This window comes from Aotus nancymaae, unplaced genomic scaffold, assembly GCF_030222135.1.
Source record: "Aotus nancymaae isolate 86718 unplaced genomic scaffold, 86718_ANA_hifiasm-v0.15.2.pri h1tg000062l, whole genome shotgun sequence".
NCBI classification, from domain to species: Eukaryota; Metazoa; Chordata; class Mammalia; order Primates; family Aotidae; genus Aotus; species Aotus nancymaae.
In genome coordinates, this window is record NW_026988476.1 from 10,954,702 (window position 1) to 10,981,574 (window position 26,873).

General features: G+C 33.6%; 1 long non-coding RNA gene across 2 annotated transcripts in view; it reads right to left on the minus strand.

Moving 5' to 3' along the window:
* Positions 1–26,873, minus strand: part of LOC105728796 (uncharacterized) — a 324,891-nt gene that overhangs the window by 233,261 nt on the left and 64,757 nt on the right. Inside the window, exon 1 of one of the 2 annotated variants that reach the window (XR_001110135.3) lies at positions 20,000–20,063. The exons of the other annotated variant lie outside the window; for it this stretch is intronic. This is a non-coding gene — a long non-coding RNA (uncharacterized LOC105728796). Of the gene's footprint in view, positions 1–19,999; positions 20,064–26,873 lie in introns of those variants that run through there. 2 annotated transcript variants of the gene reach the window in all.

A 26,873-nucleotide genomic window follows, 5' to 3' on the forward strand; every position in this document is an offset into this window, starting at 1 on the left:
GTTATTTTGTAGACTTGTTTATATGGTTGCTTCATAGTGTCACTGGTCTGTGTACTTCAGCATGTTTTTTGTAGTGGCTGTTAATGGTTTTTCCTTTCCATATTTATTGCTTTCTTGCAAGGCAGGCCTGGTGCTGATGAATTCCCTTAGCATTTGCCTATCTAAAAAGAATCTTATTTCTCCTTCACTTATGAAGCTTAGTTTGGCTAGATATGAAATTCTGGGTTGGAAATTATTTCCTTTAAGAATGTTGAATATTGATCCCCAGTCCCATCTGGTTTGTAGTGTTTCCACTGAAAGGTCTGCTGTCAGTTTGATGGGCTTCCCTTTGTAGGTGACCTGGCCTTTCTCCCCGAATGCCCTTAACATGGCTCTGTGCCATTCCTCTGTAGGCTATCACCCTACACTGCTTTTCTTCATTCTCCATGGGTCAAGTTGTTTTCCTAATCAGTCACAATTCAAGAATTTGCATATTTCAGCTGAAGGTGCTGAATTCACTTGCCTCTCTCATTCCTCTCTATGAGTGCTGTGGACAGTAGCTGCTTCTAAACAGCCATCTTACCCTTCTCAAAAGTTTGTTGTTGTTGTTGTTTAAATTCTAAAGGTAGTAAGACTATATTAAAAGGTTTTAAACCAGAAAGATGTAAGCCATAATTATATGTTTGTATTTTATAGAATTTTTTTGATTTGCACTATCGAGAACAATTTGGAACTAAAATAAATGGCATAAAATTTATGACAATAATTAGAATAGAATATGTGAGAGATTATAGTAAATTTGACTGAAGGAATTGAATTAGATGATAAAATTGAACTCATTCAACAGAAAATTATATGTAGAACTACTTTTATATTGTCTCTCTTTTTTTAAGAATGCTTAATTTTACCTAAACACATAGATACTTCAGAGGGAACTAAGGTATGTTGAGTATAATTTAAGCCATTTCTATCTGACTTTGTCTGCAGTTTATTCTTTTTTTATATATAAACTATGTTTACCTACTATAGAGGGACAGGTTCTTTAAGAGTAATTTCTAACAATTATCATAAAAACTCAGTGATGATGGTATTACTATTGTTTTTATTTTACAAGTGAGAAGGTTAAGTCATCTGCCAAAGATTGCTCAGCATGAAAGTTTCAGAGCAAATAATTCAAATCTACATAGAATAAGCTCAAGCCCATGTTTTTATCATTAAGTTACATGTAGTGTGTGGATATTTTTATGTAATACCTTGAGAGGGCCAAAAATATAGCTTCTAAATTTCCTATAAGTGAGTTGATTTTTCTTATATGCATCTATCAGCTGATTGATGACAGGATGATAGTTGAGCTGAAAGAGGTGTTGGAAGGTAGTACCTTTTCAAATGCATCTTCTAGCTATTTAATTTCACTTTCAACATTTTGCCAGGAATTTTGTTACCTAGTGCCTGATCAAGATAGCATTGACCTTCTCTCAACTTAACTAAACCTTAGACAGTTTTCTTTCTCACTATCAACCACTGATTCCTTTCCCTAGAATTTACTTGGTAGTTTCTCTTTCTTCTTTTTCTTTAGCTTTAACTTTATAAGACTTGCTATTGTAAATTCATCTTTTTTCTCTTTGAAATGTATGTAAATCTCCCAGCCTGTTGCCAATTTTACAACCTAAAAAATGTCTTTCTCAATGACCCGAAAACCATCTCTTTGAAGTGAAAACATCAAAGTAGATAGCATCCCATATCTCTCAGTCTCTGTGGGAAGGAAGGAGGGAAGGAGCCTAACTTTGATAGGCTCAAGTCAGTAAACACAGATAGCCTAATCAAAGAGAAAAACATTACATACTCATAAACAACTTTCCTTTCTGGACACATAAATTCATCAAGTTCCCTGCAACTTCTGAGCATCCTCCAGTACTTTCCCAGTTGCTTGCCTTAGAGGCTAAAAACACTCCCTCCTTTTGATTTAGCAGACTTGACTTCAGTCTGTCTCTCCCATTATAATAGTCTTGACAAAGATCTTCCTTGCCTGTTTAATTTTGGTGCAATTTCTGTTTTGACATGCTGAATGTTTATTAGATACTTTTTTGTCCTCTTATTGTCGATGACATTTTACCATTTTTCTTTATCACTACATGGTATCTGACACAATTTTCCCAACTTTATAACAGTTTTCTTACTGCCCACTGCCTTGGTTCCATAACAGACGGTATATATTTCAGATTTCTTTCTTTCTTTGACAATATCCTATTTCTGGTACCGATTTCTAGATCAATCAGCTACATTCATATAATGCTGTGTATCAACTACCTCCAATTCAGTGACAAGCTCTTACATTGTTTTATTTTTACTATAGATTTGCAAGTCAGTTGGAGCAGCTCAGTTTTTGGCTGTGAGTCTAAAGTTCAGCTGGTGTGACTTTGCTTCAGGATGCAGTTCGGTTAGAATTGGCTCCAACTTCTAAATCTGTTCCATGTCTGTCATTGGTCTATTGCCTTTGTGGTTCAGCCCAAATGACACCAATTATCCAGTATATGTTTTTCTCAAGGAAATGCCAGGAGCTCAAAAAGAAAGGCCAAATCACCTTCCAAGTTTCTTCCTACATCGCATCTATTAATATTGTATCAGCCAAAGGAAGTCATCAGAACCAAGCCTAAAATTAAAGTGCAGGGAAGTACACTCTGCCTACCATGAGGGCATGAGCAGGGTGGGAGTATATAAGGCTGTTCTAACGGCCATATTCTGTTTCCTACAAAATTGCATTAATATTCACACTGCCAATCCCAATGACCAAAGCTACAGAAATATGCCTGTGGTAAACAAAGTTATGTTTATTTAATTTTTAACTTGTTGCAGTGAGATGGAGTTGAATGACTGCTGGCACCCCAGAAAGAAAGAGTTGAGAGGTGTTCATGATAGCATTTGGATATTTTTTTGGTTAATTCCAAAGAGAGGGAAATGAAAGACAGATTTAGTGTGAATTCTATAGCAAAAAGGAGCAATTAAGAGATAATATAGGCTGGTTACCTAGTTGGTTAGTACAACAGGGTGAGCATTTTCATTAATATATTTAGTCACTTATGTTATCTGAAAGTAGAAGACTTATTTTTATAGTCACATTGAATTTTATGCCCTAGCCTCAGAGGCAAGAAGGCTTTACTTCTCATGATAGGATTGAAAAGTCCTGAAAGTAGTTAGGGTTTTGTGCCTATAGCCCAGCAAGAGGGCTGCACTTTCATATATTCTGCCCATCCTTTTTTGCATACAAGGTAAAGACTTACAAATATTTGATAAATGTGGATGTCAGTTATGTCTGAGACTCCCAGTGATTCCAAACTGTTACTCAAGGTCAAATTAGGTGTTTAAAAGTTTATTACAATTTTACTTGCTTTTTCATACCCATTTTTCTTGCAATCACGTCTTTCTCTAATGCTTTTCTAAAGGTGAAACAGTCTCTCTTAAGAAGGGCTTTTTTTGGCTGGGTGCGGTGGCTCACACCTGTAATCCCAGCACTTCGGGAGGTCGAGGTGGGTTGATCACGAGGTCAGGAGATAGAGATCATCCTGGCCAACATGGTAAAAGCCTGTCTCCACTAAAAATACAAAAATTAGCTGGGCATGGTGGCTCGTGCCTGTAATCCCAGCTACTTGGGAGGCTGAGGCAGGAGAATCGCAAATCACTTGAACCAGGGAGTCGGAGGTTGCGATGAGCCAAGATCACGCCACTGCACTCTGGCCTGGCAAATGAGACTTCGTCTCAAAAAAAAAAAAAAAAAAAAAAAAAAAAAGTTTTTTTTTTTTGTTAACAGTTTTATTAGATAGCTTTTTTTTTTCTCATTGTGGGAGTCCATTCTGTCTGACTTTCTAAATCCTAAGCCTCTAACCTACAAAGTATTACTTTCAGGATATAAAAAGTGTCTTAACATTCAATATTTTAATTATCTTTATCACAATCCAATGAGTTAGTTCTAATTTTCTAAATTAGAGACTTCTCATTCTTAAAATGAGAAGTCTGAGCTTCAGGAAGGTAAAACAATTTGCCTTAGGTCAAGCGTTAATATTTGTTAACAGCTAGAATGCAAATCTTGTTGACATGTTAATGTAAACTGCACCACACAGTGCTGGCCCTAAATGATCTTACCAGGCACTGCTTCCTCCTTTCTTAAGCACCAGACTAATCTTTTGCCCACATAAATTTCATTCTCTCATGCCTTTTACATACTGTTCTTTCTGCTATAGAACGGACTCTAAAAGTTTAATACATACTAAACATCTGTTATATTGTAATTGTGCATTCTTTTACTTAAACAATTTGCCCCAAATTGGATAAGTGTTAGTCTTCACAAAACCTTTATCCAGGAAATGTTAATTGAAAATTTAATCTGAATATTAAATTGGTAATACTCATTTAATTCCTGTTATATAACCATAACAGGATTATATTCAATAGTATAAGCATACTTGAAATAAGGAGCTAGTTAAGACGAACAAAGATAACAGATATTTTAGGTATTCATTTTAGAAGAAAAGATATTTTCATTCTAAAGGGTACACTAATTTACACTCACAAAGTGGAATCGCTGAAGGACAAAATCACTTTGACATCAAAATATGCCTTGAATTCTGTTTTAACTATGATAGGATTGTGTTTTAAATGATGGATGTTTTAATACTTTTAGTCTAATTTACTCAATGGAGCAGTCACAGCCTAGTTTAAAAAATGTCAAGTGTGGCACTATAGATGTTATGAGAATATTTTGTAAAAGAGGAATTGAAGTAAAGTGATCCATCTTGGATCTCCCTTTCAGCTAGGTAATTCTATTATAGTCCTGTCTCTTTATAATAGAGATGCTTTCTATAAATGAGATATAGCATCACAAAGAAGTAGGAAGTTCTACAGGATCCCTACCAATGACTACCTCATTGTATGTGTTTAATGATGCCTGCAGGAAAGCTTACTTACTCTGACAAGATATTTCCATCAGCATCCTTGAGTTGAGAAGAATAAAAGCACAGTGAAGATTATGTCGGCTTTACATTTGGGTGAAGACTATCTTCTTAAGTACTTGCTTTTTATGTGATATTTTAAAATAAAAGTTTTCATGTTATAATTTTCAGTAGATAGTATATACACACACAAAGGTGGTTTAAAAAAAGCAATTCCTTTGAAACCGCAAATTATATTTAACCTCTCAGTAAACAATTGTTTTATTTCAAATTCATATTTTCATAATTCTTATAGGTTGTCACATCAATAGCATTGTCACCAGATACTGAAAATACCTAAAATATCCTCCTTTGTTCTTTTTCTCTTTGTGGATTTATTAATTTAAAATTTTTGGATGAAAAATGTTTTTAAATAGGGAACTTAGCTATAAATACAGCATCAACCATCACTTTTATTATCAAGAATATCATTTGAGTTCTGAATGTATTATCTTTATTATCATGATAAAAATAACAATCTATACATGATGATTCAGAACAGATTTAGAAACTGTCTAAAATGTATTATTAATAAACTCATATATAAGGAACTGGACCAAGCTACCTCATACAAAATATCAGTTATTTTTATAATCTTAGAAATTCTCAATATGTGCCTCATATGGCACATAGCATACAACAAAGTTGTAGGTAATTTTACCCAGGCATTTGGAAAAGCATATAATTTATGTTTAACATAGAAGCCACTAACAAACAGTGCCTTCATTTTTTAAATGTTGGGAATGAAATGTGGTATGAAAATGAAGATTTCTGCCACATCCTTATGTATTTACTTCATGGTCACATATAAGCATGGAACACAGTGATTTCCACTGTATCCTTCAAGCAGATTCTCTACTTTTTACCATTGTAATATATTTGCTATCTATCTCTTTCTTTCTCTCTTCATTTTTCTATCTTCTTCTTTTATCTTTTTTTGAATTCTTTGAGAAAAAGGTGCAGACATATTGCTTCACTATTTCTATTGTTTCAGCATGTATATTATAAGATTAAGGAAACTGTCCTACAGAACAACCATCTCTTTTATGAAATTAGTATTGATTCTTTCCACAAGTACTTAGTTACTTAGATCAGATCATGTGGTTAAAGGACTGTCACTTTTCTCCAATATAAAGTTACTAAATTTACCTTTTAAAAATAAGTACTATAAATATGAAGATATACGGTTCCTCAGTAATAACCATTCACACATATTAGCATCAGTTGATCATTATTGCTAGAATGAGTTCTGGATGAATTAAAAATTTCTGTTTTAGTTGACAATTGGTGATTATCTAACTATAGCGTTTCTTCTACATTTTTTAGTTTGCAATCTATTTTAGGAAATGACTTTTGTTTCTTCCTTATTTACATTGCTATGGTCTCATGGATTCCTATTTTATTCATTGGCATCTTAATCTGTTACTAACATGATTTATTTTGGAACATTTAGTAAAGAATATCCTCTTAATGGTTATTCCAAATTTGAGCAATAGGAAGCCTATTTATCTGCTTACCTTTTTCTCTTAGCATGCTCTTATCCTTCTTTGGGCACCTTATTACTTTCTGGCAAAATATCTTGTTCGGTCTCCCTTGTGCTTCCCTTGCCTGAGACCTGGAATGAGTCATTTCTCTGTGAAATCCTGGTTTGTTTAAGTAAAATCCTGGTTTGTTTAAGTGGGGAATAATATTTACACATTAATTCTGGATCCTAGATGTGCTAATTCAAAATGAGATGCTACTACATAGCACAAATCAGAGGATAGAACTAGAAAAAAAATTTTTTGAAAAAACATTTTAAGTTCATACTCATATGGCATATTAAATCCAGTACCATATTATTTTTCCCACTTTTACTTAAATTTCACATCTGCATCATCCTTCTCCTACAACAAAAACTCTATGTCCATAACACAATAGAGTTACTCATTTGTCCTTTACTATAAAGCACACAAGAGGGTTTTTAATCATTACACGAATACCTTTTTAATAACACATCTATGAAGAAAAGTTTAAAATTTCATCAGTTTTCCCACTGAGCATGACTATAGTAGTTTTTATAATATTTAAACTAGTTGATGTTTTAAAATTCATAATTAAGATTTGTATACTTTATTATATACAAATTGCTTTGATAAAAACATTTTGATAATATTTAATAATTTTATTTTAATATTTTTGAGGGATATGTTGACAACTTAATATTCAATTAAATCCATTTTTGTGTTTGATTGTTCTTTTAAATTTTTTTGATCTTAGAAAATATTAAAATATTTTTCTAGTCAAAATTATATTAAGGCTATATTTAAAGAAGTCACATTTCTGTCCTTATTCCATTCACACAAATCATTGTTGGGAAGGAATATAATTACCTTTTAATAATCATTCTGATTTTTTTTAAACAAGCTTCCATATATGTATGTATATTATTATTTTCTCTCTTATTCACACATATATATCAATATGCATCCTTCCTTTTTTCTTCCTTGTATGTATACGTGTGTACATATATTTATAGCTAAATATAGAAATATGTATATAGTTTAAGTAAATACATTTATTTTGTAGTAATAAACCGTGTTTTATATGTAGCAAATGTTTTTCCATTTTACTGAATTTTGCCAATCTAATCTTCCTTTACTTCTTCATCATATTTTTAATGTAGTTGAATATATTTTTTATTGTATTTTGATTTTACCTTAGAAAATTTTTCTTCACAGTTACAAAGAAATTCTTCAATGTTTTCTTCCAGTTCTTGAATCAATCAATCCTTCCTTCCTCCTTTCTTTCCTTCCTTCATTTGTATTTAGATTACATTTGCATTTTGAGTTTGGTTATGTATCTGCATATGCGGAACAAATTTTATCTTCAGCAAAATTTATCCAAATCCTCCAACACCATTTAATAAAATGTCTATTATTTGCCCAATAACTTGATATGCCAGTTTTACCAAACACAAACATCCTCATACACTGATATGTATTTCTGGACTTTTGATTCAGTTTCTTGAGTCTATCTATGTATGCACCAGAAACACAGTGTGTTAGTTATAGAGAGTTTGAAGTACGTCTTGCTATCAGACAGAAATAATGCCTATTATTTCAAGATTTTTTTCACCAATTCCTGCAATGTTTATGTTTTGATAGAAATTAGAAATGTATTTACTTCCCTCCAGAATAAAACTTGTTGTTGCTGTTATAGTGAAACATATTTAATTCACTTAGGAAAAATTGACAAAGTGTTAGGTATTGCATCCAAGAACAAAGAATGACTTTTGATTTTTATGTTTGGTAAATGTTTCAAAATTTTCTTTATTATAGATTTAAACATTTATAAACCTGATTGCAAAGTGTTTTGTCTTTGTTATTTTAAACATCATTTTATTTGCTTATAATATTTAATGTTGTATTTGTATGATTAACACAGAAGTGGAAGAAAAGAAATTCAAAGCTGTATTGTTGAGTGAGTCACTGTCTGATATCAACAGCAACTTGAGATTGATACTGTGATATTTTCTTCCAAGCCCTGTACAATAATTGTGTTTTATGATGGAGAAGAGAAAACACTTATCTGCCATCTCCTGTTTTCTTGGTCAAAATTTCACCCCTCTATGAAAACCCATCTGGCTGTATTTAAATACAATGAAAATAATTGTGTTACTTGAGGTCAACAAAGAAGTTCTGGGATTTCAGGCTAAAGGTAAGATATTATTTGGTTGTGCCTATGTGAAGTTACTTAGAATCCATGTAGAACTGGTAACAGGCAGAGGAAGTCACCAAGGCTGGAAAATATTGTCAAGGCTCCTGCGAAAAGTGAGTGCAAGATGATATGAAGAAGTAAATTTCTGATATAGTTCACTTCCTTGATCACATAAACTCATATTCAATTATATCTATTTCCCATACTACAACAGGGTGACTCTATATTAATGGAAACAAAATGCCTACTTCCTATACAATAGAAAGGTAAAACTACAAGTAATTATTTTAAAAATGCTAGTTGGCCTCAACTTACTGAAAAACAAAACAAAACAAAACTTGAGACAGATTTGGTAGTTATAGTTCATTCATGCCCTGACACTGCTCCCAAGATTATAACTGACATTCGTCACCTTTCTCTTCCATTGCTGTTTCTAGTTTTACTCATCTCTGGTCAGCAGTTTGACTATTCTTGGCTACTTGTGTAGCAACATGATAATTCACAATTGCCTGTTTACCATTATCATGGTGCATAGTTTAATACCAAGAGTCACACCTGTTAATCTCTAGGTTGGAGAAAAGTTGTTCCTGTCTGTTGGTTTAGTAATACCTTTGTTAGCTGGGATAGATCAATGGATCTAGTACATAGCCTCATCTTCAAGTTTAGTCAAGTACTTACTAAGTGTTGGAAACAATGTTTTAGTTTGTAGAAAGCATAAACTCAAGCTGCTAGAGTGTAAGGTTGTGGGATTAAGAATTACAAATCCAAGAAATATGTCAGTGGGAATAATGACACTGCAGTCAGTACTGTCTTTCCTTCCTGATTCCTATACCTGCATATTCCAGCACCATACATAGAGCCATTTGCAAGTGTTCAGCAAATATTCAACATCTTGTAATGTGAAACCCTACACTACAGGTTGTTGTGCCTGAATTGGCCTATTAGCTGGGCCTTTATTAGGCCATTCCATCATGATCAAGTGCTTTTGAATTCATGGTGTAAAGTGAAATGATATCATTGTCAATAACCTATTGTCCCAGCTGTTCTTTGGTGTGAGTTAATATTGCATGAAAGAGAGGAATCATTTTGTAAGTAAGGAGGTGATGCTACAGAAGGCCTCTGTGTAAGGAAGGCAAACCCATATCCAGAGGAGATATCCGTTAATGATTAATCAATGTCCCTCAAAGCATTCCAGTATAATCTCCATGCCACTCAATAGCCGACTAGCTTCCTCAAGCAGGTTACTACATGAAAGGCTCAGCATCCACTCTTCTACCAGCAGGTTGGACACTTACAGCAGCAGTAGTTAAAAAGTTATTGATGATAAGTAGTCCATATTTTTAATTCCACATATAGTCTCATCATTGGTCCATTCTATCAGCAGTGGAAAGCTGAGGATAGTGGCCTCCTTACAGCCAAAAAATGTGAGATGTCTACCTCATTTTTAAGAACTTGTACTCATTTTTTGTGGTGTCTGCAATAAATTACCACAAACTTGGTGGTTTAAAACAATAATAAATTATTTTTCACACTTTCTGGATGCCAGTTTAGAAACATTCTTCCTTGACTCCTACAGCTTCTGATGGCTGTTGGCATTCCCTGGCTTCCTTGGTTTCTGGCCGCAGTGTTAGAATCTCTGTCTTCATCTTCAAGTTGCCTTCATCTTCAGTGTGTCTCTTATCTGTGTTTCTTTCAAAAGCCAGTTGTCATTGGATCTGGGCCAATATAGATAATCTAGAATGATTTCATCTCAACATCCTTAATTTATTTCTATCTACAAATACCCTTTTCCCAAATAAGGTAATATTCATGGATTTGTTATGGATCTATCATTTTTGAGGCCACCATTCAACCCACTGTACCTGACAAAGGTAAAACATTTCTGGATGAAAATATTGATTTCACCCACATGTCACTCATCTCATCAAATCTGAATTAATTGCTTACTAATAATGTACTAAAATGTGATTTTTTTTAATCAATAACATCAAAGAAACATGTACCATGTTATAGTCCCAATTATGCATTTTTACTACTATACATTCTAAAATGTTTATTGTAAGATTTGCCATATTTCATGTATGTCATAAAATGAAATGTGTTTTAAAGCTCTTATCAATGCTAAGCTGAAAACTATTGTATTTTATAGTCACTGAGATTTTCTTTCCCTTACTTCGAAATAGCATTATTTTACAAACAGAAATTAGTAAAACAAAACTTCAGTATAATTTACTATCCAATGATAAAAATCACTACAAGATTTACAGGGAAATATTTATAGTGACAATATCATAAACAAATATCTCATGTCCTTAATATAAATGTTTATATAGAATTTACTATTAAAAAGTCTTTAAATTTCCATCATGTATAATGATGTCCTGGTTTTCAATTGTCATTATTATTAAATGTAATTAATTCCTTACACTAAATTATAGAATTTTATAACCTGCCTCAGACTACACATTTTGTTCATTCATTAACAGATAGTCATGTTTCCAATATATTGATAAAATTTACATTTTAAAATGATTGCTTTTGAAATAGGCCTGGGGGTGATATGATTGTGTCCCCACCCAAAATCTCATTTGGAATTGTAATCCCCATAATCCCCATGTGTCCAGAGTGTAAGCAGGTGGAGGTAATTGGATCATAGGGGCAGTTTCCCCATGCTGTTCAGACCTTTCCCCCAGTGCTTTTTTTTTTTTTAAATTTCTGTACTTTGAGGATTTAATTATTGATTGAGAAATTTTAGTTTAAGCCACCATATTGCACTGTTATCTACTGCCTGTATTAGTTCTTTCTCATGCTGCCATGAAGAAATACCCCCATCAGGGTACTGTCTCAACTTACGAATTGAGCTGTTCAGAACGTGTCAATCAATTTTAAGGTAAGGATATGTTTTCTCATTTTACAATCTTTGCTTTTGTTCCTAATTATCACAGGTAAAAAAGTAAAGAACGTTATAATGGCAAGTAGAAAAAGGGCAAATTTTAAGCTTCATAAGTTGTTTGCTTGTTTGTTTTTAGGAGGTAGGATAGTACCCCATAAGAAGTATAAAGCAAGAGAAAATGCAAGGCAGACCTGAGGAAACCTGTGTGTTTCTGAAATAGAGAATGTTACATCCACTGGAAATATTTTAGATTGCCTTTTAATTTTCCAACATTTATTAAAAAAGACTCTATGGATGGAAATGTTGAGGAAGTTCATGATGTTTAAGTCTTATCCACTTACATAATAAGTGCACTGTTGTTATTAGGTGCATAGACTCTGGCTCAATAATGTTAAGTTCAAACTGTAACTCCACAACAGACTACAAGTTCTGTGACTTTGGGCAAATTAATTAATTAAGTCTCAGTTTTCTAATTTGTGAAAGTGAAATTGCTGTAAACATTAAAGAGATACGTGTAACTTGCATACATACCACAGCACCTAGTATATAGAAACTATTAAATAAATCGCTAATGCAGCTAAATATATTATAACTATTATTAGCATTTTTATTTGTTCAGTCTTTCCAGGTCTTTGTTCAATTGCCACCTCTCAGTGAGAACATCCTGATCTCCTTATTTGTGTTTTTAAGAACTGTCCCTTTCTAACTATTAATTCTGTTCCCCTTTACCTGATATCATTTATCATCATCAGAGATACTCTATTCTATTGCTCAATTAATTAATTAACAAATTTTCTATCTCCCTCTACTAAAATTTAATTTTCTTGAGAAAAGAATTTTGTCTATGTTGCTAACTATACCTTCCCCAATGACTAGATTCTAGACATTAAAAAAAAATGCCTGGGATAAAGTGTAAGAATACTAAATGGTCTTGAATGAATTAATCAGTATTATTAAATCATTATGAACTTTAGAATATAAGAAGAGTTTTAAAGCTCAAGAGAACGCTTTTGTCACATATAAAATGTAAATCTTAGGGCTTATCTGAGTAAGTGGCTTATGCAAAATCCAAAATTCTGTTTACTGGTGGAACATAGCCTGTTCCTGTGATTACCTGCAATCTTTTTTTTTATTTAATAATTATAATTTTTATAGTTATGGCTTTTTGAGGATCTGTTATGTGACCATTACTGCCATTAATGTCTTATATAGTGGGGATGATTTTAATTTCTTACAGTTATGTTAAAAGACAGGTATTATTTTCCTCATTTAAATAATAATTTTAGAGGCTCACTGTCTATGGGTTGTCTTTCTCCTTGCCTCCAGTTTTTTTTTTCTACCAACTACCATGTTGGGGCAATTCTTCATTTTTCTGGCTATCAGCCTTGAATGTTTTAAAGAGCCATTCTGATTTATTTACAGAACCTGCTAATATGTCTTCCTTCAAATTCTCATAGCTTACAGTCAATTAAAAAATTGCCAAATGAGACATAGTTTTCTGTTTTGCTAAAACATCTTTCATCATTGAAACATTCTCCAAAATAGACTCTAGTAAATGCAGAATTTGACCTTCTATTACTCTGTAGATAGTCACACATAAATATCAACATAATGACCACTGCATTACTACAGTCTTTTGAGGACTTTGGAAATCTATTCCTTTATTAAATAAAGCTCTGCTTAATGTTAGACTGAGCATTTCTAAGTTGACCAGTGAAATTGTTCAAATCATGCCAAACATTCCCTTTTGGTTTTAACTACTCTTTAATGTTTTCTTCAATTAAATTTCCACTGATAAGCTGTCTGAAAAAAATGCCTTCTTTAAAATAATAGGAAATCTTCAATTTTTTTTTTTAAAAACTATTATTGCTGGGCACGGTGGCTCACGCCTGTAATCCCAGCACTTTGGGAGGCCGAGGCGGGTGGATCACAAGGTCAAGAGATCGAGACCACCCTGGTCAACATGGTGAAACCCTGTCTCTACTAAAAATACAAAAAATTAGCTGGGCATGGTGGTGTGTGCCTGTTATCCCAGCTACTCAGGAGGCTGAGGCAGGAGAATTGCCTGAACCCAGGAGGCGGAGGTTGCAGTGAGCCGAGATCGTGCCATTGCACTCCAGCCTGGGTAACAAGAGTGAAACTCCGTCTCCAAAACAAACAAACAAACAAACAAACAAAAAACTATTATTTAGTATGTACCAAAACTCTGATGTTGCTTTACATAAACAATTTCTGAAAGGTAGTGTCCGTCCATTTCTTCATGAGAGAACAAGATAGTGCTAAGGATGTCAAAGTAATTTGGAAAAGTCAAATGACTGACCATTCAGATCTTCTTGCATGAAAAGTCAATGCTTTTTCAAATCTGCTACAGTGTTGCTTCACTACTGCAGACAATAGTAGAAATAAACACATACGGAGCATTACTGCTGTTAGAACTTCACCTTCCTCCCATCTACCCCGCTTTACTGGATAGTAAAAAAGTTAGATGGAGTACATGTTCAATCTTTTGTGTTTACCGGCATTATAAGACTAGGAAATACTGTATCTCTAGCACAACTCAAATCAATAAACTTTTACAAAGATTTATGGAAGTTACAAGGTATTGAACAGTGTTCTCCTCTGTTAATCTCTCTCCAGTGATCATAAAAACCCACATACAATGTGAATGCTATGGAAGCATTGTCACAAAAAGTGTAAAGGGCCTCAAAAACCGATTCAGGGACATTTATCCTATAATCCTAATTCTTCCTTGTGTATACTTGGTAGTTTATATTAAATTATATTCAATATATTAGATACAGAATATTCAAAGGCATATCTCAAATTAATACAGATTAATACATGTCCCTCACAGACTTAAGAAAAACACAATATATAGTTATGCCCAATTTTTTTCTCACTTATATTGCTTATATCAAAGTATACCCATGTCAGCATCCATAAATACGTTAAATGCCAAAACTAAGTAAATATTAAACACTTAACTAAAAAAAAATTAAGAAATTCCACTATGATAGCCCCACACTCATGACCTCATCTAAACCTTGTTATCTCCCATAGGCCCATTTCCAAATACTGTCATACTGGGGGTTGAGATTTCAACATATAAAACTTTTGGACGACGAGCATAACTCAGTTTATAATACTGAGACTCCACCACAAATTTGTTTCCTGTAGTCACGGTGAAAGGGATATGTCCCCTGGACTTTCTTAGGATGGGTGAACAGGTCTTACGTGCTAAGTCCATTCTAACATTCCAATCTCCCTTTTGAATACTTCCCTGAAACAATATACTAAGGCAATGTTGGCTTTTTAATTTGTTTAATGTAGGTCACTTTTAGATTCATGTTTCAATCAGTCAAATTACCAAACTCTTAAAGCTCTTTTAAACCTCTTTAGTTAAAACAATGAAGCTAGAATGTCTGATTAATGGACCTATATCAATGAATTCAAACTGAGCCATCTTGATTAATTTTTCTACCAATATTTCAAATCTTTAATATTCATTCCTATACATATTCCTCAGAGTTCTTTCTGTATAACTTGATAAAATTAATGCAGTTCTTTTGATATGTAGTACAACTAGTCATGAATTATCCTTTGTATCTCACCATTTGAGGCATTCTGGGACTTGAGTATAGTTATAGATCTAGAAGCGGAGAGGTGGTGAGAGTAAATCCTATGGAGAATCAGCAGTATCTTGCAAAGCAAATACCACAGTGAAGACCATTATAGAGGCAGTTCTTTTGGCTTCCACTAGCACAACAAAATAGCCCTAATTCCACAGGTCAGGGGAACAATGTATGTATTCTCTTAGTTGCTGAGTATTTCTGCTCCAGCTAAACATTCCAGAACTGAGGAAATAACTACAGGGAATAAAAAGCAAAATAAACCTCTCCAAACACTGGTGAAAAGTCTGCTTCTACTGGCCAAGTAGACTGAGCAGAATAAATAGGCTCTAATATCTCCAATGTCAATGGAATTTTTTCTGAGTTTCCTATTCTACTTTTCAGATCTCATCCCCTTTATTCCTTCTACCTTGTGAAGTTGGGGGATTGCTGTGGTTTTAATGTGTCCACTAAGTTATTGGATTGACAACATAAATAAATATATAGCTATAATCTGTTATAAATATAAATATGTAAACATTTACCACATATATATAGGGTGCAAGGGCACTTTTGTTACATGCATAAATCAATGAGTGGATAAAGACACTGTGGTATACATATATATGTGTGTGTATACCACAATGTCTTTATCCACTCATTGATTTATGAGTGCTTGGGTTGGTTCCATATTTTTGCAATTGCAAATTTTCCTTCTATAAAAATGCCTGTGCAAGTATCTTTTTTGTATAATGACTTATTTTCCTCTGGGTAAATACTCAGTCATGGGATTATTGAATCAAATGGTAGGTCTAATTTTAGTTATTTAAGGAATCTTCACACTGTTTTCCATAGCTGTTGTAATAGTTTACCTTCCCATCAGCAATGTAAAAAGTGTTCTCTTTCCACCACATCCCTGCTACATTTATTATTTTTTGATTAATGCTCATTCTTGCAAAAGTAAGATGGTATTCATTGTGGTTTTGATTTGCATTTCTCTGATGATTGGTGATCTTAAGCATTTGTTTCATATGTTTGTTGACTATTCATATATCTTCTTTTGAGAATTGTCTATTCATGTAATTAGCCCATTTTTTGATGGGATCATTTTTTTTTTTTTTAAATCTTGCTAATTTGTTTGACTTCCCAGTAGATTCTGGACACTAGTCCTTTGTTGGATGTATAGATTGTAAAGATTTTTCCCACACTGTGGGTTGTCTATTTGCTGAATTTTTTGCTATGGAGAAATTTTTTAGTTTAATTAAGCTCCACTGATTTATTATTGTTTTTGTTGCATTTCTTTTGGGTCCTTGGTCATGCTGTCTTTGCCTAAACCAATATCTAGAAGGGTTTTTCCATGTCATTATCTAGAATTTTTATAGTTTCAGGTTTTAGATTTAAGTCGTTGACCTACCTTAAATTAATATTTTTATAAGGTGAGAGATGAGGATCAAGTTTCATTCTTCTACATGTAGCTTGTTAATTATCCCAGTACCAATTGTTAAATAGGGTGTCCTTTCTCCACTTTATGTTTTTGTTTGCTTTGTCAAAGATCAGTTGACTGTAAGTATTTGGCTTTACTTCTGGGTTTTCTGTTCTGTTCTATTCATCTATGTGCCTATTTTAATACCCGTACCATGCTCTTTTGGTGACTATGGCCTTATACTATAGTTTGAAGTCAGGTAATGTGATGCCTTCAGATTTTTTTTTTTTGCTTAGTCTTGCTTTGGCTATATGGGATCTTTAATGGATAATATGAAAAGGGAAAGAAAATTCATATGAATTTTAGAACTGCCTTTTCTAGTTCTGTGAAGAATGATGGTGGTATTTTGGATTGAATTTGTAGCTAGAAGTAAAACTTTCTAGCTAGAAGTAAAACTACTCTTACATTTAATTTTAGCTGTAATTGACATTCAACAGTGCAAAATACTATGGGCTAGGCATTTAAGATGTACATTATAAAATTGAACAAATTATTTAATACTGCTGAAACTTTATATCTTCTTTTCTCTAAGACAGTCTATTAATCTGATTGGACTGCTACAAGAAAATAATAGACTGGGTGGCTTAAACAATGGTTATTCATTTTCTAATAGTTTTGAAGGCCAGATCCTTGATTAATGTGCCAGAACATTCAGTTTCTAGTATTGGCTCACTTCTTTGCTTGCAGAAGCTGTCTTCTCACTGTGGCTTCATTTGGTCTTTTTTTTTTTTTTTTGGTAAATGCATAGTAAGGAGCACTCCAGTTTTTTACGTATTCATATGTGTGTGTGTGTGTGTGTGTGTGTATATATATATATATATATATATATATATGAATATCAGTCTTATAGGACTAGAACATCATTCATGGCTTCATTTAATTCCAATTACTTCCCTCAAGGGCCTATCTCCAAGTACAATCATGTTGGGAGACAGGAATTTAATATATGAATTTTGGGAGGACACAATGCAGTCCACAACAGAAGAAAAAAAGCCAAATTTTATTTTCCTCAGGGTCTAGTTATAAATAAATTATGAGAAAGAGACTGGGCCTATGCCTGTAATTATGCCCATAATCCCAGTGCTTTGGAAGGCCACGGTGGGAGAGTCAGTTAAGCCCAAACATTTGAGACCAACTTGAGCAAGGTAGAAAGAACCCCCTCTCTACAAAAAATCAAAAAATAAAAATGAAACATATATGAAAGAATCTAATTGGTGTCCATGTGATTTGGGGGTTGTAGGGTATTTCAGAAATTGATGTTAATATTGACAATGTGAAAAACACCTTATCACCTTTAGAAAAACATAGGAATTGGCTTTAACTTTCCACAGTTTTCCTATCTTCCCATTTCTACCCACTTCTGATTCATTAGATATTTAGTTTATGCTTTTATCTAGCCAGTGTCATGTGTTTAATTTTTCTATAGGATTTTGCATGTTTCTCCAATGAGAATAAAATTTGTATTATTCTTTACAATAACCTAGGAATTTATAGGGTAGCTTTCTTTATGTGATGGAAGTAGTTACTTAAGATGACTATAGTTAAGGGGAACAAATTTTTTCCTGGTGAAAGCAGATTAGTCTCAAATGAAAGTTCTCCTTTTTTTTTTTCTTATGCTAAAAATAATCACTTTTGATGAATTTGTATTCTCATACTCAGAAGCAAATGTTAGATCAGAATCTTATTCAATAATTAAAGAGCAAGGGGAACAGTGTGGCATAGTAAAAAAGGCATAAAATTTAGTCTAAACCTATCTTTAAAATATAAATCTGCCTGTAACTGAATGTATAATATTAATTAAAATCCATAAGTCCCAACATTTAAGAATCTAAAGCAAGTCTCACAAGGTTTTGTGATATAATAAATCTTACCTGTAAATAATACAGAAGGATATGAATGTATATTAGTGCACATAAAATAATATACAGGTCTAGTGACAGCATCTGTCTCATTCAATTTCTGTGAAGTTTTAAAAATTTAATCCAGAGAAGGCAGTTTGAATAGAGATATGTATGTGTTGAATATCCTGAATTTAGGTTGATAAAGATTTATGCTGACTCAAAATATAAAATGATACTAATTTACCCATGGTTTTGCAGAGTGTAAATTAGTAAATTTTAAACTAGTATAGAGCAATTTCTAAATAACTGTTAGCTTGCTTTCTCTTAGGATGACCTGAAGCATACAAAAAATTCAGATTTTTTTTTTAAGGGTAAAGAAGAAAACTTTACAAGACGAAAAAAAATTTAGACTCATAACACACATGCATAAAGAGACTGAGTTTTGAAACAAAACTATTTTTGTCAATGTAATACAGATTTTTATCACAATACCAAAATTGGAATATTAGGTAAAGAGCTAAGAAATGATGATTTATACATACAATGAGATTCCATCAGTCTGTCACCATTATTATCTTTTTCTATTTACTGATACATTTTGCTAATGTACCATGCTAGAAACTTTAGATTTAAAATAGAAAGCATTTTCTCTTCCTGAATTAAATGCTAATATATTAGTGGTCCTTAGCAGTTTCTTTAAGCTCTTGGAAAATAACTTTTAGAAAAACTAATACATCAAATTGTGACATGGTAAAAAGCCCCATAAACCTGCATACCTCAACCATACCTCGGCTTTCTGTAACTTAAATGTAACAGGCAAGCAGTCCAAACCCACGCCATCTTGGCCCCTGCGATTGTAATTTCCACCCTACCCAGACAATGTGTAAACAAATGCTTATCTTCACTTTCGTGAACTCCTTAAGTAACAATCAGAATGCCAAAAGTCCTCTGGCCCTCAGAATGTCCGGAGCCCCTCACCCTCATCTCCGCCCAGGAGGTGATTTACAGAATCTACTAGCCCTCAGAACGTCTGAAGCCCCTCACCCCGACCCCCGCCTCTCACCCTCACTCCCGAGGTGGTTGTACTGGTATAAAAGGTCTTGACACACTCCTTTCGGGGCCCCGGGTTGGAGAGACGCGAGTCCTCCATGGTTGCTGGCAATAAAGACCCTGCAATTTGGCATACTTTTGTCTTGGTATTTAACTTTCTATGCTCGGACCAGTACAACAAATGGCTACTCAAATCCTTTAAAGTAGTACTAAGAAAAGCGCATTTTATTATATTCAGAGACTTAAAACTGCAATCTATTTTTTAATTAATCTATTTTTGAAAAGTTGGAAAGAAATTTTAATTACAAAAATTATTTCACCTTTTAAAATCAAATAACCTTATGAATATTCACAGAATATCAAAACAGTTCATTTCATCCCTGTGTTAGTCTGTTCTCATGCTGCTAATGAAGACATACCCGAGACTGAGTAATTTATAAAGTAACGAGGTTTAACTGACTCACAGTTCAGCAGGGCTGAGGACGGGGAAGAAAACACTTTCTTCTTCACACAGCAGCAAGAAAAGAAGTGAGTGCCGAGGAAAGAGGGAAGCTCTTTATAAAACCGTCAGCTCTCGTAAGAACTCACTATCACGAGAACAGCACAGCAGAAACTGCCCCCATGATTCAATTATCTTCACCTGGTCCCTCTTAAGACAAGTGGGAATTATGGAAATTACAATTCAAGATGAGATTTGCATGGGGACACAGACAAACCCTATAAATCCTTTAATCTCACCTGCATCAGTTTAGAATTAAAGGGTGGCCAGTGATTAAATTCAACTCAAATGTTGAGAATTTAACCTGACTTTCAAGTTCTGCAGTGAAAGTTGAAACAACCAATCCCCTCTATTATATTCCTTATTACAGTGAAACTCTTCTATAAAAGCAGCTACTTTATTATGTAAATCCTTTGTTTCTTCATGCTTTTTATTATCATTATTAACTTAAGTCACTCTTTTGTCATTTTATGCTATATATTATCAGTTTTCTCCTTACCCCTGGTAACCTGTCATTTATAGGTCACTTTAAACAATAATGTATGCTATTGATATTTACAGACAAATTCTAAGTAAGGCTTGGGACTTCCTGGTGAAGAGGAATAAATTTCTAGATAAGCATGCACTGGGTTTTACAAGATCAATAATTTCATACTCTCACGGCAATCTGATTATTTTGATAAAATCTAATCGGATCTGAGAACCAAATTCTGATTCCCATTTTCATGTCCGCTTCAAGACTGAAACTTGACTGATACTTGAATTGATTAACTGACTGAGATCCAGTAGAACATTTTTGGGATCCAGAGTCAAGAATCTGCTATAAGAGTTTGAGGCACTGTCAGTAGTGCAATAGTTGAGAAAATTAGAAACGAAGTAGAGAGTAAAGTCAGTCTTCAATTTACCCAATACTTCTGCATCTGCCTGACACCTTGTCTAACCACAGGGATTCAGAAAGTCATAACCACTGTTTTATTTCCAAATCTCATGTAGGTTCCTTCTTTGGCCAGCTAAAACTAGGAACAATTCCAAAATTAACCAAGTCAACCATGGAATAATCTAGCATACAATAAATTAAAAAGTAGCCTGTTAACAATTCTATAGTACTTTAAAAGATTACCTTGAAGGGTGACTATAGGTTGATGGAAGTGGATGTAAGAATGTGGAGGCTGATAATTAAAGGAAACCTGTGAAAATGTTAAAAAAAAATTATAAAAACAGGTAATAGACAATATAGAGAAGATTGTACCTATACCAATACCATATTTTTCTGCAGGTTCCTGTATTCAACTATGTTAGTACATTTTGAGTTTAGCTGTCATTACCTGCTGCATAAATAATCAATGTGCTAAAAATTTCCATTTGAAACAATCTGACTTCTGCCACATACCAACATGATTTATCCATATTTTTAATCACCCATGAGCTAATTCATATTACAGAATTGCTTATTACAAGACACTAAAATTCATTTTCCAAATATGTGTGTATACATTATTTCTAAAATACATATTGTCTGCCACAAAGATACTCTGTGTATACAAATACCTCATAAAATATACATATTTTATGCCAACAATACTCCTTTCAAAATTTTATTTTATAGATGTAAAGTGAATTAAAGATACCCATGCAATGTTATTGATATGACAAAATCTTAAAGGAAAATAAATATCTATTAATAAGAAAAAATAATTTTTTATTTTAATTATGTTCAAGCAAGAAGTGGAATAAGATAAACATATGTATACAGCTGTGTGTGTATACTTACATGCTATATGTGACTATATACACACCCCCCAATATGATATGATATATCTCAATGTAAGAGAATGTGTGGCTGGGCATGGTGGCTCACACCTATAATCTCAGCACTTTGGGAGGCCTAGGTGGGAAGATCATGAGGTCAGGAGTTTGAGACCAGCCTGGCCAACATAGTGAAACCCCATCTCTACTAAAAATACAGAAAATTAGCTGGGCGTTTTGGTGGAACTGTGTAATTCCAGCTATTCATGAGGCTGAAGCAGGAGAATTGCTTGAACCCAGGAGGCGGAGTTTGCCATGAGCTGAGATGGCACTATTGCACTCAGCCTGGTGACAGAGCAAGACTTTGTCTCAAAAAAGAAAAAAGAAAAAAAGAGAATGTGTATATATTTAAGTATATGTATCCATGGCTGATACATATCATATATTCACACACACACATATACATATATACAGATATCAGACATATGTCACACACATACATGTATACAGATATCAGATATATGTATCCTATCCAGCATGGATGCTAATACACTTACACACACACACACACACACACACACACACACATCAATAATCTGTTGCTTGATTAGACTGTGATAACAAAAGAAATTTCTTTGGGTTATAGGAAATATATTTCTGGCATAAATTTCATGTTCACAGAAGCTCTGCTTTACATACTTATTCTCCAAGATCTAGAATGAAGGAATCATTCTTAGTGGAGACATTACAATTCACATTGAGAGAAAAAAAGAGTTGAGAGATGTGAAAGCTCTAAAAGCTTCTGTAAAGAATAAGTATATGTTAATTTTGATTATGTCACTTTGCTCCAAAATAAGTTAAATGGCCAACTGATGTCAATCGGTTGTTGGAGTAAACTATTTCAAAGGAAGGGAAACAAATATATAAGAAACAAGAATGCTGAGAAGATGCACACACACACAGGTTAACGTATGTAAGCTTGTGTGCGCATATGCATGTTTGTGTATGTGTATGTGTGTGTGCACATATGGTATATAAATATTTGATGGATCTGCATGCTTTTATGATATAGAAAATGATATATCTGAGAATATTTACTACCTATATCTATGAGGAAAAGAGAGAACATTTTACTTTTTAAATTCTTTTCTTTATAAACTTCTTTAAAATGTGAAAATCAGGGGGAAATGGGTGACAAATTTAGTATTAAAAGTAAAAATATAACAATATGAAGTATTGTTTTACATGAGATATAAAATAAAATAAACTTTAGGGAGCATGTGTTTAAGGTTTTATTAGTAAAAAAATTTCATTATTTAATAACAACTTTATTAAGTCAGATTTCACATAAAATAAACCGACATTCAGCATCTACAATTCAGACACTCCCACCTTGTGCACTACCTGAAATAGTATTCAGTCTTTCACTTAGAGTATGTTAGCTGTGGGTTTTCCATGTATGCCCTTTATCTAGTTGGAAAAGCAACATTTTATTTCTAGTTTGATAAAAGTTTTTAAAATGAATATATGCTAAATTTTGTCAACTGCCTTTCTGTATCTCAAAATGACACTATTTCTTAATGACCATTTACATATGTTCAAAATGTTAGTGATTTTCAAATGATAAGCTATTATTGTATTCCTGTGATAAGTCTTACTTGTATAAAATGTATTACTGTTTTTACTTAATGTTGGACTCTAGACACCAGTATTTTGTGAATAATTCACATCCATGTTCATGAAGTATATGTTTTTCTCTGTTTAGATTTTATATCAGTGTAATATTACCCTCATAAAATGAATTTAGAAGCATTCTATCTGCCCCTATTTTCTAAGATAATTTGTATAAAATTGCTAAATTTTTTTTTGAATTTTCAAAATTTTAGATTCAACAAGTATATGTGGAGGTTGTTAAATGTGTATACTGCATGATCCTGAGGTTTGGGATACAGATGGTTCCATCACCCAAATAGTGAACATAGTATGCAATGGGTAGTTTTTAAGCCCATCTCTCCCTCCATACCTCCACCCTCTAGTAGTCCCCAGTGTTTATTGTTTCCATCTTTAAGTCTACGGGTTTTCAGCTCCCACTGAAAAGTGAGAACAGGCAGTATTTGGTTTTCTGTGTTTGCATTAATTCATTTAGGATAATACCTCTAGCTGCATCCATTGCTGCTGCAAAGGACATGACTTCTTTCTCTTTTATGGCTATGTAGTAATCCATGGTGTATGTGTACAATATTTTCCATATCCAAACCACTGTTGATAAGCATTTACATTGATTCTGTGTCTTTACTATTGTGACTAGTGCTGTGATGAACATAAAAGTGTGTGTGTCTTTCTGATGTAATGAATTATTTCCCTTTGGGTATATACCCAGCTGTGGGATTGCTAGGTCAAATGGTAGTTCTGTTTTAAATTCTTTGAGAAATCTCCAAATTGATTTCCACAGTGGCTGAAAATTCTGATGGATCTGAAATTCTGGTAAATCTGTAGAGAAAAGGGAATGCATCTACACTGTTGGTGGGAATGAAACAATGTAGAAGAATCCCCACAGATTCACCAGAATTTATTATTTGTTTGACTTTTTATTAATAGCCATTATTACTGGTGTGAGATTCTATAGCACTGTGCTTTTCATTTGAAGTTCTCTGATGATTAATGACGATGAGCATGTTTTTATGTCTGTTGGACACTTGTAAGTCTTCTTTTGAGAAGTGTGTGCTGATGTCCTTTGCCCATTTTTAAAATTGGATTGTTTTTTGCTTGTTCATTTGTTTATATTCCTTACAGATTTTGGATATTAGATCATTGTCAGATGCATAGCTTGTAAATATTTTCTCCCATTCTGTAGGCTGTCTATTTACTCTGTTGGTAATCTCTTTTGGTGTGAAGAAGCTCTTTAGTTTAATTAGGCCCCATGTATCTACTTTTCTTTTCATTGCAATGCTTTAGGGGACTTACCAAAAATTTGTCACCAAAGCCAAGGTTGAGAAGGGTATTTCCTAGGTGCTTCTAGGATATTTATAGTTTGAAATTTTACATTTAAATCTCCAATTAATCCTGAATACATTTTTGTATATGGTTAGAGGCAGGGGTCCAGTTTCATTCTTCTGCATGTAGCTAGCCAGCAATCCCAGCACCATTTACTCAACAGATAATCCTTTGCCCATTGCTTATATTTGTAAACATTGTCAAAGATCAGATGGTTGTAGGTGTATGTTTTTTTATGGGTTCTCTATTCTGTTCTGTGTCTGTTTTTGTACTAGCATCATCCTGTTTTAGTTACTGAGGCCATATAGTATAGCTTGAAGTATAGGTAGTATGATGCCTGTGGCTTTGTCTTTTTGCATAAGATTGCTTTGGGTATTCAAGCTCTCTTGTTTTCCAAATAAATTTTCAGATAGATTTTTCTAATTCACTAAAAAATGGCATTGATATTTTGATAAGGGTAGCATTGATTCTATAAATTGCTTTGTGCAGTATGACCGTTTTAGCAATATTGATTCTTCTAATTGTTGCAGGATATTTTCTTGACCCCCTTCATGGGACTCATGATAGAGATGCCCAGTTTACTCACTCCATCACACTCAACCTCTCAGGGAGGGAGCATGCAAGTGAACAAGCATGAGGACTGGAGTGGAAAAGCATAGGAACTTGCTGGCCACTTTGGCATCAGCGGGAGCAAACTCCGCTCATTCAGGTCCCATGCTCTCCACCTCTCATGGATAGGAGTTCGCAGGTGAGCAAGTGCAGGATCTGGCCCCTTCAGCACCATGAGGAGTGAACTCCATGCTGTTCCCACCACAGTGTCTCTTCAGAGGCACAAGATGGGGGTGGGGTGGGCCATAGGAAGTTTTGGAAAAGGCAACATTTGATTAGTAAAAAGACATTATTCAGAAAAAAAAAATTGGGAGAGAGTGGGCACACAGGAATGGAAGTTCTCATTTTGGGCCACAAATTTCAGGCTTTTCAGCTTAAAGGTGGGGTTTTGCCAGGGACCCTCCGCTGTCTGCCTGAAATTTCTCTGCTTCCTGCCTCTATCACTGTATAATATCAATGAGTATGGAATATTTTCTCATATAATTGTGTCATCTCTGATTTCCTTCAGCAATGCTTTGTAGTTCTCCTTGCAGAAATCTTTAACCTACTTGGTTAGATATATTCCCAGGTATTTCATTTTTGAAATATTTTTATTGTCCTGTTAACAAGTTTTATTTACTCTCCTAAAATTTTGTTTGGTCTTCAACAACTCCTGCTTCTTTAAACAATCTCTTCTATGGATTTTTATCATGCAACAATCTCCTGGGATTTTTTTTTTCTCCCTCTTGGTCTTCTATATTTGCCTAGTTCTCTCTCTGTGATGTCTAAATCTTGGAGTCCTCTATTTTGGGACCTCTTCTGATTCTGCACTGTAAGCACAGAATCATATATCCAAATGTCTATTTGAAATTCCAACATTGTTTGCCAAGTCAGAACTCTGAGAATAATCTTTGAGTTGGCTCAATTTTTCTTATGAATCCTTGTGACTTTAACTTGCACGTATTTTTCAAATTAATTCACTTCTCTTTCTCTTCACTACCACCATTCTGATTTAATTCAATTCAATCACTGTTAACTCTGAAATTTAATGCTTCAGTTTCTAGTCTCTTACATTCACTATTGCCTTCTGCTAATGCATTCTAAAACTAAACTGTAATATCAGGGTTATTAACTTAAATATGAAGCACAAAAGCATAGGATCATAAGAATGAAAGTAGAATAGGAGACAGGGAGCAAAATACAGCTCCACATACTATTCAGGGAGCAGAGCCACTCTCAGGCATACTTTTGGTTAATGTGAAATTTATCATTTAGAATTTAATCATTAGATTATATTGCAAGAGGCAGAACATAATTTACACAAGAATCACCATAACGTGTAGTTATATTAAAGATATAGGCTCAAAAATCTCTAGGACAGGGATACATTTGTATTTCACAAAGGAATTAGTAAACTATGCTTGTGTGTGTGTATATGTGGCTATATCATTTATGTCCTCTCTGAAGATTACATTGCATTTTTTGTTAGTCATACTGAGAGCCGGGTAAGC